Source organism: Gopherus flavomarginatus, chromosome 5, assembly GCF_025201925.1.
Source record: "Gopherus flavomarginatus isolate rGopFla2 chromosome 5, rGopFla2.mat.asm, whole genome shotgun sequence".
Classification (NCBI taxonomy): domain Eukaryota; kingdom Metazoa; phylum Chordata; order Testudines; family Testudinidae; genus Gopherus; species Gopherus flavomarginatus.
The window spans coordinates 159,506,930-159,522,644 of record NC_066621.1 but is presented as its reverse complement, the minus strand read 5'-3'; positions in this window follow the sequence as shown (position 1 = coordinate 159,522,644).

The following is a 15,715-nucleotide window of genomic DNA, read 5'->3' as shown; positions in this document are numbered from 1 at the left end:
AACATCTTTCAATGGAGTGCTCTGGACCCCTTTGGGCACCCCACTTTCTGTTCCCAACAGGTCAGCTGGATGGACCCCCTCCTCCAGAAGACCTACCCTCCAGGTTTTCCTTAAAATCTGATCCACAGGAGAGGGGGCTGACAGCTTAAATGCAGACTTTTCACTCTCTTCCTGGGAAAGTCCCTCCCTACAAAAGGTAGGCGGACTCTCTGGCCCCCCCTCACCTTCCATCTGGGCTTCCCTCTCTGGGGTCCCCTCTGGGTCAGACACTCTTGTGTCCCCCCAACAGGGAAGGTGAACCCGTGATTGAGTATGTCAGAGGTGCAGGAGGGAGTTTGTACAAAACAACCTCCAGAGTAGTCAGGCCAAGCAAAAGGAATGGTATGATAAAAATACTTGTAAATGCACTTTTGATGTAGGAGATTTCGTCATGGTACTTGGCCCTGCCAAAAAGTTCAAGATGCAAAACTCCTGGGAGGGGCCCTTTGAAGAGGTGGAAGTGGCGAATGAGGACACTTATAATGTTAAAAAGCCCCTGGATGGTGTGGTACCCCAATTAGTACATGTAAACAGACTCAAGGCCTATCACAGTAGAGTGGCCAGGGTAAACGTTATCTGTTGTGTTGAAGGGGAAACTGAGGCACACCCACTCACTGATTTGATGGCTGAATGCCAAGACGGGTCAACTCTGGAATGTATAGAAATCTGTAGTGAGATGACACTACTCGAAAGGAAGGAAGTGTTGTCAACGCTGCAGAAGTACAGTGAGGTATTTTCCAATAAACCAGGGAGGACGCACTTGATGTCCCATAGGATCCTCACGAAAGGGGCTCAACCTCCTCCTTCCAGGCCTTATAGGGCCACCGACAAGGTGAAGGAGCAAATTCAGGCTGAGATACAAAGCATGTTGAACTTGGGGGTGATTAAGGATTCTGACAGTGCATGGGCTTCCCTTGTGGTCTTGGTCCCCAAAAGAGATGGCACCATTAGATTTTGTGTAGACTATAGAAAACTCAGTGCTGTCACCATAACAGATGCATACCCCATGCCAAGAACTGATGACATGCTGGATGTGCTGAGCCCAGCCAAGTGCCTTAGTACCTTTGAACTAACCAAAGGTTACTGGCAGATCCCTTTGGAGAGGGAGGCACAACAAAAATCAGCTTTTATCACTGATATAGGGCTGTATGAATTTACAGTGGTACCTTTTGGTCTGGTAAATGCTGGTGCAACCCTCCAGAGACTGGTCAGCAGAGCATTAAATGGTCTGCAGCATTATGCCAGGGCATATAGAGATGACATTGCTGTATTCAGCAACACCTGGGGTGAGCACAAGGAGCACCTGGAAGTTGTGCTATCAAAGCTCAAAGAGGCGGGGCTGACTGTGAAGCCCTCCAAGTGCAAGATAGGGGCAGCCAAAGTCCCTTATCTGGGACACTGGGCGTGTGTGTGGGGGGTAAAATATCCCCTGACCCTCTTAAGGTGGAAGCCATACATCATACATACATTTATAAGCACCCTCCATAAAGCCTTATGGGGTTCACTGTCACAGGGTATGCAACAACTTCCATATGAGAAGAGATTATTAAGACTGGGACTTTTCAGCCTGAAAAAGAGATAACAAAGGGGGATATGATTGAGGTGTATTTACTCCTTTTCATAACACTAGCACTAGGGGTCACCAAATGAAATTAATAAGCAGCAAATTTAAAACAAATGAAAGAAAGTATTTTTTTCATATTTCATTTTTTTTTCATACAGTCAGCCTGTGGAACTCCTTGCCAGAGGATGATGTGAAGGCCAAGACAATAACAGGGCTCAAAAAAGAACTAAATAAGTTCATGGAGGAGAGGTCCATCAATGGCTATTAGCCAAGATGAGCAGGGATGGTGTCCCTAGCCTCTGTTTGCCAGAAGCTGGGAACGGGCAACAGGGGGTAGATTATTTGATGATTACCTGTTCTGTTCTTTCCGTCTGGGGCACCTGGCATTGGCCACTGTTGGAAGACAGGATGCTGGGATAGATGGACCTTTGGTCTGATCCAGTATGGCCGTTCTTATGTTCACTTTGGATAAGGTAGTACATGAGTGATTGGGCCCTGTCACAGGCCATGGCTTCTCGCCAACTTCCAAGCATATACTGCCACATCTAGCCTCCTTTCAGGTTTATTGTGCAAAAAAAAAGAAAAACAGTCCTTTAACTTACCCTGTGTCCTGTGGTTTCATGGCCACCTCTACCAGGAGTCTCTGAGAAGCTTACTTCTGGCAGCCTTCCCAGCCCAACCAACTCTCTTCCCTTTCTAAGGCTGCGTTTCAGGACAAGCCTTTTAACCTATCCCTTTGCCACAGGGTCCCCAACCCAGGACTGAGCCCTCTCCCCAGGCACAGCCTGCCCCAGTTACTCCTCCTCTTCTTACCCTCCCACAGGTCTGGAGAGCCCCAGGTGTAGCCAGGCCCCTGTTAATTAGATCAGTTGGCCTCACCTGCTCTGACACGAGGGAGCTAGGCCTGGTCTGCTTACAGGGCTCAGCTCCCCTGTGACAGGGCCCTGACTCAATTTTAGGGCTCACTGCTCTGAATGGGACTTACACATGTGCTAGGGTACTTGACTAAATCAGGGCCTTGGTGTTTATAATAGGACAGATCTGCTCCTGCTCCCAACAAGCCAACAGCAAAGACTCTCACCTAGAGGATGTTTCCTTCTATGGGCAGCTAACTCCAGGTACTTTGGGAGCTACTAAATCCCACCAGGGCAGCGCTTGCCTAGGCCAGAGCATAGTGCATATCCTGCAGATCCCTCCTCATGACACCCGATGACCCTTAAAAGTTGGTTGGGGACAAAGGGGAACATTTCACTTCAGGACAAAATGCAGAGATAAAATTTCTTGATACTTTAAATGACTGCTTCATGGAGCAGCTGGTACGGGAACCCACAAGGGGAGAGGCAACTCTAGATTTAATCCTGAGTGGAGCGCAGGAGCTGGTCGAAGAGGTAACTATAGCAGGACCGCTTGGAAATAGTGACCATAATATAATAACATTTAACATCCTTGTGGTGGGAAGAACATCTCAACAGCCCAACATTGTGGCATTTAATTTCAAAAGGGGGAACCATACAAAAATGAGGGGGTTAGTTAAACAAAAGTTAAAAGGTACAGTGACTAAAGTGAAATGTCTGCAAGCTGTACGGGCACTTTTTAAAGACACCATAATAGAGGCCCAAATTCAATGTATACCTCAAATTAAGAAACACAGTAAAAGAACTAAAAAAGAGCCACCGTGGCTTAACAACCATGTAAAAGAAGCAGTGAGAGATAAAAAGACTTCCTTTTAAAAGTAGAAGTCAAATCCTAGTGAGGTAAATAGAAGGAGCACAAACACTGCCAAATTAAGTGCAAGCGTGTAATAAGAAAAGCCAAAGAGGAGTTTGAAGAACGGCTAGCCAAAAACTCCAAAGGTAATAAAAAATGTTTGTTAAGTACATCAGAAGCAGGAAGCCTGCTAAACAACCAGTGGGGCCCCTTGACAATCAAAATACAAAAGGAGTGCTTAAAGACGATAAAGTCATTGCGGAGAAACTAAATGGATTCTTTGCTTCAGTCTTCATGGCTCAGGATGTTAGGGAAATTCCCAAACCTGAGCTGGTTTTTGTAGGTGAGAAATCTGAGGAACTGACACAGATTGAAGTGTCACTAGAGGAGGTTTTGGAATTAATTGATAAACTCAACATTAACAAGTCACCGGGACCAGATGGCATTCATCCAAGAGTTCTGAAAGAACTCAAATGTGAAGTTGCGGAACTATTAACAAGGTTTGTAACCTGTCCTTTAAATCGGCTTCGATACCCAATGACTGGAAGTTAGTTAATGTAACGCCAATATTTAAAAAGGGCTTTAGAGGTGATCCCGGCAATTACAGACTGGTAAGTCTAACATCGGTATTGGGCAAATTAGTTGAAACAATAGTTAAGAATAAAATTGTCAGACATATAGAAAAACATAAACTGTTGAGCAATAGTCAACATGGTTTCTGTAAAGGGAAATCGTGTCTTACTAATTTATTAGAGTTCTTTGAAGGGGTCAACAAACATGTGGACAAGGCGGATCCAGTAGACATAGTGTACTTAGATTTCCAGAAAGCCTTTGACAAGGTCCCTCTCCAAAGGCTGTTATGTAAATTAAACTGTCATGGGATAAAAGGGAAGGTCCTTTCATGGATTGAGAACTGGTTAAAAGACAGGGAACAAAGGGTAGGAATTAATGGTAAATTCTCAGAATGGAGAGGGGTAACAAGTGGTGTTCCCCAATGGTCAGTCCTAGGACCAATCCTATTCAATTTATTCATAAATGATCTGGAGAAATGGGTAAACAGTGAGATGACAAAATTTGCAGATGATACAAAACTACTCAAGACAGTTAAGACCAAAGCAGATTGTGAAGAACTTCAAAAAGATCTCACAAAACTAAGTGATTGGGCAACAAAATGGCAAATGAAATTTCATGTGGATAAATGTAAAGTAATGCACATTGGAAAAAATAACCCCAACTATACATACAATATGATGGAGGCTAATTTAACTACAACGAGTCAGGAAAAAGATCTTGGCATCATTGTGGATAGTTCTCTGAAGATGTCCACGCAGTGGGCAGAGGCGGTCAAAAAAGCAAACAGGATGTTAGGAATCATTAAAAAGGGGATAGAGAATAAGACTGAGAATACATTATTGCCGTTATATAAATCCATGGTACGCCCACACCTTGAATACTGTGTACAGATGTGGTCTCCTCACCTCAAAAAAGATATTCTAGCACTAGAAAAGGTTCAGAAAAGGGCAACTAAAATGATTAGGGGTTTGGAGAGGGTCCCATATGAGGAAAGATTAAAGAGGCTAGGACTCTTCAGCTTGGAAAAGAGGAGACAAAGGGGGGATATGATAGAGGTATATAAAATCATGAGTAATGTTGAGAAAGTGGATAAGGAAAAGTTATTTACTTGTTCCCATAATACAAGAACTAGGGGTTACCAAATGAAATTAATAGGCAGCAGGTTTAAAACAAATAAAAGGAAGTTCTTCTTCACGCAGCATGCAGTCAACTTGTGGAACTCCTTACCTGAGAAAGTTGTGAAGGCTAGGATTATAACAGTGTTTAAAAGAGAACTGGATAAATTCTTGGTGGTTAAGTCCATAAATGGCTATTAGCCAGGATGGGTAAAGAATGGTGTCCCTAGCCTCTGTTCATCAGAGGATAGAGAGGGATGGCAGGAAGGAGATCACTTGATCATTGCCTGTTGGGTTCACTCCCTCTGGGGCACCTGGCACTGGGCACTGTCGGTAGACAGATAGTGGGCTAGGTGGACCTTTGGTCTGACCCGGTACGGCCGTTCTTATGTTCTTATGTCAAATGACATTGTGTTAAGTGATCACACAATGGGAAACTATCACAACACACCACACAGCCTTAACCCTGGCCTCTATCTGCTTAAGCCATGCAATCCTAACATTCTCCGAAAACAAGGGATTTTTTTTAAATGAAATTTGCTGAGTTTTTTAAAAAGACCAAAGGAAGGCTTCTCACCACCTGAAAGCCCTGAACTGTGCAAGGTGGGAATGGGACACAGCACAGGTCCCTGCAGAACCATCTTGTTGAACATGCACCTTTAAAAACATTGTGCCCCATGCATATAAAGTCAACGATGTTGTGGAACTTTTGGCATGCCAGCTGGATAAAAGAGCACACGGAACGCACATTTGACAAGATCGCATTTTAAAATGGTTTCCATTTTCAAGCCTTCTTTCACAGCAGCTCTGCCTGTGCAGGTAGAGGGGCAGCCTCATCCTCCTCCTTTTACAGCTGGGAGAAACTGAGGCTTCCAAAGCTACAGATAGTCAGTTTCACAGCTGGGATTCAAACTCAGGATTCCCTAATTATTAATTCCATACTTAAACTAAGGGATGAAATCCTGGAGGTTAAACCATAGATATTACAATCCAATCTTTGGCAGTGAAGTCCACCTCTTCTCCTTGCAGGTGTAGATGGGAGAATATTCATAACTTGCTTACAGGCTATGGGGTCCTGGGAAGAAAATTATGCATCTATTTGGGCCACTTGCATGTCCCCTGTACTTACACCCAAACCAAACCCAGGCACACAGAGCATTTAGAAGGTGGGGGGGAGCATATTCAGAGGGTGAATTTCACACCCTCTATCAATCAAGCTTGGCTGTTAGCAGTTACTTTTTCCCTCTGATATTGAGACTGATAATTGAATTTGCACCTCAGTGTATAATTATCAATCTTGTGCTTGATGACATTAAAGAAAGAAATAATTATTTTGTAATTTGAAATTCATATTTAGTAAGATGATGTTGAGCAGTGACAGTCAGGTCCTAATTAATTACTTTCCAGGCTTAGAATACAAAAATTGGTTGAGTATTTTTCCCCCAGTGGTTGCATTTGAACAAAGCTGGGAAAGCGGGAATTAGAGACTTTAATTAAAATCAAAAGACTGGTACCTTGTGATGTGACTGGGATACTGTGTTGGTGAAGATGAATGAATCCAAGTCATGAAGATCTGCAGTTGTGTGGCCAGAGAACATGTTTATATTCCTGTAACAGCTGCACAAAGACAGATAAGAAAACTACAAACACATTAAAGCGATGATAGTTCGATAGTTAAGGTTGCACAAGAGTTTCATGCCAAAACCCTATTATTGGCCCTGGTAACATTGTGAAACTTTACCTTTAGGGTTTATGTTTTGTATATTCCTGGTCCGCCCAAACCCACAGCCCACTGTGAGAGGCTAAAAAAGTAAAACTCGTCCCATTTGCAATAAAGCTGTTAGTAAATGAATCAAACTCCCCATGACTCTTTGTGTATAAAACCCCATGATCCTTTGTGCATGAACCAAAGTGTTTTGTGTCTGTTATTCTAGTGTTTGTATCTATGATTCTAGGAACGCTGTAGTTAGGTTAAATGTAGTGTGTGAACAAATGGTGGAATGTCTATAATATTATAATCATGATCCTGTTGACTCATAGAGTATGTGTCCAGATGTCTGGGAAGGGACCACTTATGATTGATGAGATATACTTGTTACTGCAAATGTCATAACCGATGAGATAATGACCCACTGAGAGATATTTTTAGTTTAACAGGAATTACTCATTGCTTCACATGTTTTCTATTATAAGGACTTGGTTATAGATATTTTTAGGTAATTGATTAGATATGCTGAGATACCATAAAAAGACAGATATCATTAGTTTATTAATTAAGTAAGCTAAGATACTTTTCAAGGAATGTTATGGGAAAGGAAATTCCTTTATCAAAGATACACTATATAAAGACTAGAGTTCCCAAGCATTAATTAGGAATTAATCAAGCTACAGTCACTTCTCCAGTCAGGCTGGGTAAAGTAGTGTCATTCTTTTTTTATTCTGCTGTCTTACTCTTGATTAATAATGTGTAACATATTCCAACTGAGCCTGATTATTTGACCTCCTATAAATAACCCAAACCAAATGGCTGAGGTTTGGAAGGTAGCACAGAAGCCAGTGAGCAGATACGACTGATTTTGTTCTGGAGGAAACTGAGCCAGTTGAGTTATGACTGTTGGAAAATCAAGTCATGAGCATTGTCATACTGCCTGGAGTGGGTCATGACTGTGAATACCAGCCTCAGGGCAGGCTGGCATAGAGCAAGGCAGAGACCCCAAACTGATGGTAGGTTCTATCATTAGGTTTCACCAGCCCAGTAATAAATGTGCACTCCTGAAGCACTGTAAAAGTCTTACCATGGAGTCACAGACAAGTCCTCTTGGGCTCTCCTGTCTCTCTTGCTAGCCAGGCAAGCTGGATTTAGTGATAAATGGTCACTTACACCAAAGATCACAAAAGATCCAGTCCAGAGATGAGTCATTTACCCCAGGTTAATTTGTACCTCATCTCACACCAAAGAGAATGTTTGAGCCAATCCTATAATAAACTAACTAAAGATTTATTAACTAGGAAAAAGAACTGAGTGTTATTTACAGGTTAAAGCAGGCAAGGTGTGTACATGAGTGAGTTACGGTCTATGGTTCCAAAAGGAGACAGAGTTGTAGTAATCTGACAGCACTGAAGGTCTTTTAGGGCTAATCCAGGTTGACCATGAGGAATCTCTGCTCCTGTTTCCTCGCTCCAGCCCTATGACAGTCCAAACAGCAAAGAGATGAACAAATTCGTTGGCAGCTATTTTTATTTCCTTTTTGCAGAATTCAAGCTGATGGGATAAGCTTTCTTGTAAGCAGCACCTTCATGGGTGAGAGAGGGCCATTAACCCAGTATTTGTAGCACCATGTTTCACAATGGCCTATTTAGTTTTGATAGTCCTTCTCGATGGGCAGGGGAACCACTCCTTCTGCCCAGGTTCACAGTGTCAGTCAGAGCAGGCATTTTTATGGTTATAAAGCAAAACGTACATATCAGCTTAGATCAGAGGGGTAGCCGTGTTAGTCTGGATCTGTAAAAGCAGCAAAGAATCCTGTGGCACCTTATAGACTAACAGATGTTTTGGAGCATGAGCTTTCGTGGGTGATGCACCTTATATATACCTTATAGTGTGAGATAAAGATATTACAAGTGAGATTAATTTATGCAGAAATTTACAAGAATTCCATAGAGACTAAATACATTCTTGTAAGTCTAACATCCTATTTTGAACAATACCAACAGAGAGGTAATCTGGTCTGGTTTCAGCTATGGCTTTGTTAGTGCTCAGAGGATGCTGACAGCCTTGGCAAGAGATGCCACCTGGTCTCTCAGCACCATAAGAGTGACCGTAGTCTTTATTAATTAAGTCCGGAGATAGTGATGAAATGTTGCACAAGCATGCATAGATAACAGCTTTGCTGTGACCTGGCCAGTTCCCACAATGGCTCTAAAGCGGCTGACACGGCAGACATTTCTAGATGTTTTGGGAATCCCCTGGTCTGATAAAAGGCATGGTCCTCCTCCTCTGCCTTGCTAAACTCTGTCATTGGCTTAAGGGAATGTGCACAAGGTGAAATCACCCTTTGTTCTCTGCCCAGATCTCCCGCCAGCTGACCCTTCCACTGGGCAGCACTAGTTGTTACATGGTTGTGTTGAGAGGGCACAAGGCCCTTCACCTCTCCACCCGCCTTGGGCACAGCCCACCAAAGGGCCAGGCAAAATTCCAGGCTTTATGCTCAATGGAGCACATGCACTCCTCCCTCCCTGCTTCTCTGGGGGCATATGATGCCCCAGTCAGGGAGGATGGTAGCAGAGCCATGGTTACACCGCCCCGTGCATTAGAGTCACCAGACAGCAAATGTTAAAAATCGGGACGGGGGTCAGGGGTAATAGGAGCCTATATAAGAAAAAGACCCAAAAATCAGGACTGTCCCTATAAAATCGGGACATCTGGTCACCCTACCATTCATTGACAAGCACAGGTCATAGGACAAGGGGCACGTGTGTACAGTACACAAAACAATGCCATGTAATGGTAGAGTTGTGGTGAGAAATTTTGCCTCAGTTGCCTGAACTGCCTTATAACACTTTACATTGAAGGTCTGCAGAAAAACCTCAGGAAGGGGTTTAACTTTGTGAAAATTATAGCTTGCTTAATTGGACATAAAAAGAATGGTGACAGTGTCAGGCCCCTTTGGGATGCTTAGAGCAGTGATTAGTTTTAAGAATAAAGCCTTAATTAAAGAGGAATTAATAGTAGCTGAAATTAAGAAAATCCAGTAATGACAGCTATAGAGTGATGCAATGTGGTGAAGGACTCCACAGGAACACATATGGGCCCATATGAATGTATAAGGATGATGCAATCAGGAGACAGTATTGTGTCATCCTCGTAGGGGAAATGACTCTGCAAAACCCCATAGAAAGACTCATAGATTCACAGATTCTAGGACTGGAAGGGACCTCGAGAGGTCATCGAGTCCAGTTCCCTGCCCTCATGGCAGGACAAATACTGTCTAGACCAGGGGTCCCCAAAGCAGTGCCCGCGGGCGCCATGGCGCCCACGGGGGCATCTTAATGTGCCCACATCCTGGCCCCCGGGACAGCACCTGCCGAAATGCCGCAGTGGCATTTTCGCGGCGACGCCTCTCGATGACGATGCTTGCCGTTGACAAGTGATGTCATCGAGAGGTGTTGCCCCCAAATTTTGGCGGGGACGCCTCTCGCTGACGCCGCTAGCTGTCGACAAGTGAAGTCATCGAGAGGCGTCGCTCCCGAATTTCGGCGAGGACGCCTCTCAATGATGTCGCTTGTCAACGGCAAGCAGCGTCAGCGAGAGGCATCACAGCTGAAATGCCTCCGAATTTTTGTGGCATTTCAGCAAGTGCTCCACCTCCGCAGTGGTCTTTCGGCTGGCGCCCGCCAGCTAAAAAGGTTGGAGACCACTGGTCTAGACCATCCATGATAGACATTTATCTAACCTACTCTTAAATATCACCAGAGACGGAGATTCCACAACCTCCCTAGGCAATTTATTCCAGGGTTTAACTACCCTGACAGTTAGGAACTTTTTCCTAATGTTCAACCTAAACCTCCATTGCTACAGTTTAAGCCCATTGCTTCTTGTTCTATCACTGGAGGCTAAGGTGAACAAGTTTTTTCCCTCCTCCTGATGACACCCTTTTAGATACCTGAAAACTGCTATCATATCCCCTCTCAGTCTTCTTTTCCAAACTAAACAAACTCAATTCTTTCAGCCTTCCTTCACAGGTCATATTCTCAAGACCTTTAATCATTCTTGTTGCTCTTCTCTGGACCCTTTCCAATTTCTCCACATCTTTCTTGAAATGCAAGACACTGCTTCACAGAGGAATACATGGGACTTTAGCTGGGGTTCATCCAAAAATCATCTAAGAAAAACTCCATAGGACTGTTTGGAAGCCCATAGGGATATAGAGAGAGATGATGCAATCCGAAGGTAGGATTGCACCATTTCTAGATGATGCAATGGAGGCATAGGGTTGCATCAGCAAAGTTCCATAGAGATACATTGTAACCCCATAGAAGTCTACGGAGGGGGAGGAGCTAATTATCAAGGGTGGAGCTAAGAAAAGTTGGAAGCTGATTGGCTGAGCTTGGGAAAACAAAGAGTACATAAGACTGACAGGCTAAACCCTGTAGTAGGATAGGGACCTGGAAGAGAGAAAAAGCTGTAAGACACCTGCAAGGAAGAAAACGCTTGCACAGAAAAAGTCACCTGAGAAGCCCCAGAGGAAGCTTGCAAAGCCGAGAGCCACCTGAAAAGCAACTATTGCAGCAGCAGCCCACACAGAGTTCCCAGGGTGCCCGGGCAGCGACTGCTTCTGCCACCTAGTCAGCAGGAAGCCACCGCAGAGGCTACCAAGCGAGCTTCTACCTCTCCCACCTGAGAAGCCATTTTACCTCAGAGGTAGCAGGCAGCCACTCCACACCAGCAGGCCCGGCGAGATCGCCATTGACAGCCTCGCCCCCAACTGAGACAGAGCAGAAGGACCCCCTAAGACAGTTCACAGGAATTTTAAGTATTTACATCTTTATTTACCATCCAGGAGTGTATGGGTTTCACTTGTAAATAAAGCTGGGTGCCTGTGGTCTGAGTAAGATCTTCCCCACCCTCTAATAACGGCTGGAGCAGTGCTTACTGGATGCTTAGCTTTAAGTACTTAGTACTGAATGTTTAATTGCTATATTGTTATAAGGTATAGAGCATTAAGTAATTATTATATTGTTATATGCTGTAGAGTTAGTTGAAATCGTTATTATAGTGTTGCACCTTTATTTGCTGCACCATTTCATTTCTTTATACCGTAACCCTCATCTATCTCTATTCTTTTACTGTAACCACTCATTACTAAATAAATATTATTTTTGTTGTCAAAGATGTACAGCCTACCTGTCTATTCTTGATCAGAGGGCTGTATCTGTGTACTTTTAAGGGAAAGCTACCTAGCTGCGGCTTTTCCTGGCAATTGCTTTAGGGAGGGCCACAACCTTAGTTAATAGTTTAAATAGTTGTAGAGGGTTATTGAACCAAATCTTCCGGTAACAGGATAAGCTTTCAGAACAACTGCTGCTGCTTCCCTTGGCATGGCACAATTCTACACTGCCTATTGATCTTATGATCAGAGTCATGAAGGACCAATTAACCCCTCACTGAGGCCTGAATAACTGCATGGCTCTAACCAGTGACAACTGAAAATCGTCCTGGAAATAGACTCCCCTGACAACTCACCTGCTGGTGTGAATGGGTGTAGCCTGCACAGAGGGCGATGGGGCTGCAGCCATTTACTGCAGCTCTGAATAGGGCCCGTGACTTCAATCTAAATACCAATGCTAGCATGAAAGAATAAGCAAAATATCAGGCATGGGAGATGGGTTCATGATCCAGTCATAAAAGTAAATTGATGCCTTGACTGAAGCCGGGAGTTGCATGCTGGGTAGGAATGGGGTTCTGATTGCAGTCTCGAGCATAACATGAAAACAGTGTATTCCAAGGATGAGTATTTCCTCTAACACCATTTCTAGTCCAGGACCTCTTCGTGTAGCGGTAGCAGCTGTAAACAGTGTAACATCCATCAATTTAGTCTTGGTTCCTGAGACCTGAGCCTGTGTCACTGAAGTCAAAAAGGGGGCAAAATGGAAAGCTCCAGAGGGACTTTAAAGCCAACCCAGCTCTGACTTACAGCAATTTGCTGGGAAGGAAATTTTACTGCAGAAATTCTGTGGAGCAAAAAAACCCCAAACAACTAAATGAACCATTTTGCCCATCCCTGCAGCAATTACTGGGGTTATAGACCATTGGAGCAAGTTCCCAGGGGTCTGGTAAATTCTGCATCACTTAAAGGCTTTAACTCTACAGTAGATATCTCTATCAAGATGCTCTAGCTTAGCCGCAAGCCACTGGGCTCCATGAAGTTTTCTGGCCTGAGTTGCACAGAAGGTCAGACTAGATGATCAGAGTGGTCCCATCTGGTCTTACATTCAATCTATGAGTATAAACCTCCTCCAGGGAACAACTATCTGATCATTGGGTTCCTTGCCTTTCTGGTGCTCCCTGTCCTTTGACTTTTTCTCTTCAGAAATCTCAGGGTATTTCTACACAGCAGTTAAACACCCATGGCTGGCCTGGGTCAGCAGACTCAGGATTGCAGGGCTCAGGCTGCAGGGCTGTACCACTGCTGTGTGGATGCTGCCCGTGAGGGGGGAGGGCCCCAGAGCCAGGCTCCAGCCCAAGCCTGAATGTCTACACAGCAAGTGCTAGCACTGCAGCCTAAGCCCAAACCATCTGACCTGGGCCAGCACTGCCAACGTGTGGGTCTTTTATTCCAGTGCAGCCGTACACTCACTCACACCAAGGGGAAGAATCACTTACGCTCAATATGTCTATGCTGATGAATTCTGTCTTACATAGCACAAGAGTTTGGGGAGGATTCTCAGAACAGAAGGCGAAGTGCAATAGAACATTATAAATATTTAGTTGAATGCCTTATTACATGTGAAGATTGTGTTGGTTAGGCATGCGCAGATATCAAAAACCTGAGAGATAATTGAGGATTTGTATTTATTTATTTAGTAAACAACTGTTCCATATTATTGATACCTTTGCAGGCCTTGGCTGCTTGAAATAGATGTAGATTTAAAATTAGAACAGCACTGTGTGATCAGGATTAGGGAAACTGATGTTGTTCTTGCAATCCGTGTTTCCTTCTAGAATTCTAACGTTTGTTTTACTGTATTATGTGGAAAACCTGACCCTGGTTTGGATTCTGGTTTGATAACGTTCCATGCAATAACAATTGTCTTGGATGCAAATTCTGCATCTTGGCAGAGGTTAGAGTAGATGACCCCTGTGGTCCCTCCTAACCCTATGGTTCAGTGAGTCTCTCTCTCCCCACCCAATTCAATTTTCAGTTAAATCTGTGCAAAGCCTTTAACTGAGGGCTCTGGCATGGGATTTTGAAAAGCATGTCAGGGAGGTGTCAGTTCAGGTCCCACTGAAAACTGTTGGGGTTTGTGCTCTTAATTCATCCTGACACTTTGGAAAATCCCACCGGTAGGGATCACTCAGGGCAATATTTCCCAAAGAGCCTCCGTGACTTGGAAGTCTAATGCCCAGATTTCTAAAGGGATTTAGGCATTGCTGTGCTCAGCACTGCAATCACAAACTCATTTAGGAACCTAGCCTCATTTTCAAAAGGCACTTTGGCACTTGAGTCTAACGTACATCATCTGTTGATGGGATTTTGGCTTCAAGGTGCCTTCATCCCTTTTGAAGAAAGAATGTAGGCTCCTCAGTCTGTTAGCAGGTGCAGCGCTGAGCAGAGCACTGCCTAAATCCCTTAGTAATCTGGATCTAAGACCCCTTTTCAAAGTGATTTAGTCACATAGGAGCGCAAGTCTCATTGAAAGTCAATGGGAGGTTGGAGCCTAGGTGCCTAAGTCACTCAGGCACTTTTGAAAATGTTCTACTAGGGCTTAAATTCAGCATAAGACAAGCATGCATTTAACTTTAAGCAGAAGCATAAGGCCTGGTGACTTCAACACACACTCATTATTTAAAAATGTGTTGGAGCAGCTATTAAAGGGACGGGTTATTCATCTGTCTTACTGTATCCTAATTTTAAAAAATAAAGGTGCCTCAGAACGCAGGAATGACCATTTGAATGGAACAAACACCAGCCATTCCCTGCCCAGTTATTGTCTTCCCCGGCACATAAGCACATGGCTACCTTCAGTGTTTTGCAGAACTGGGGCTACAGTCTGGAATCACTAATGCTGCTGTGACTTTAGTAGGGTTACACAGTTGGGACTAAGAGATTAACTTGGCCACAGCACTTCGCTCAACACTTAAAACTCAGAGGGCTAATTTACAGCAGAAACATTTGAACCCACAAGGCAGTTGCTCCAAATCCAGGAGGCACAGCTGTGATCCTATGGAGCAGGCACAAGGCCAGAAGTCAGGAGCTCTTACTGTGGGACAGGCAAGAGCAGTTTCTGCACCATTCACTGGAAGCTAACAAGTGCCAATTTGCAGAGGTGCTGAGCGCCCCTAGCCCAGCGGAGCTCTGAGTTCTGAACAGCTGGGGAAAGCAGCCTCAGGAATGTTCATCCACCTTTGGAGCCCTCTGATTGCAGCGCTAGGTTTGATCCTTCTAATACAGGGGAGGAGAAAGCTGGTGTTTTGTTCCATTCAAATGTTCATTACATTTGAGGCTTCCCTTCGTTTACAGCAGTATGCTGTGAAATTTACAGCCGACCCTCACCCCTTTCAATGTGCTCAGCCACACATTAAGTATTTATCACTCGGAGTGAAGAGGAGTGTTTGGAGGCTGTTACGAATTGGTAATTTCCTTTTATTCCCTACGCCCCTGTTCTTTTTCTTATCCTCACTGCTGGGTTTAGAGCTGAAGTCTGGACTGGAACTACCTGGCCACAGGGTGAGGGCACAGCCCCTTTCGAAAAGCTCACTTCCACAGTGTGTTTTCACAAGCTACGATGATTCCAAGCTTTGAACATGTATTTGTGGTTTTCCTTTCGCACAGAGCGATTCCCCTTTTCAGGACCTCTCCAAGAGATTCTCTGTGCATTTTGTAGTGTGGCTAGAAAAAGGAATTATACTTTAACACAGGGATGTACAGAATAATGCATGAACCCCTCTTTCCCCCCAGTTAGAGTACTGGCCTGAAATACCCTTTCTTAATAATAG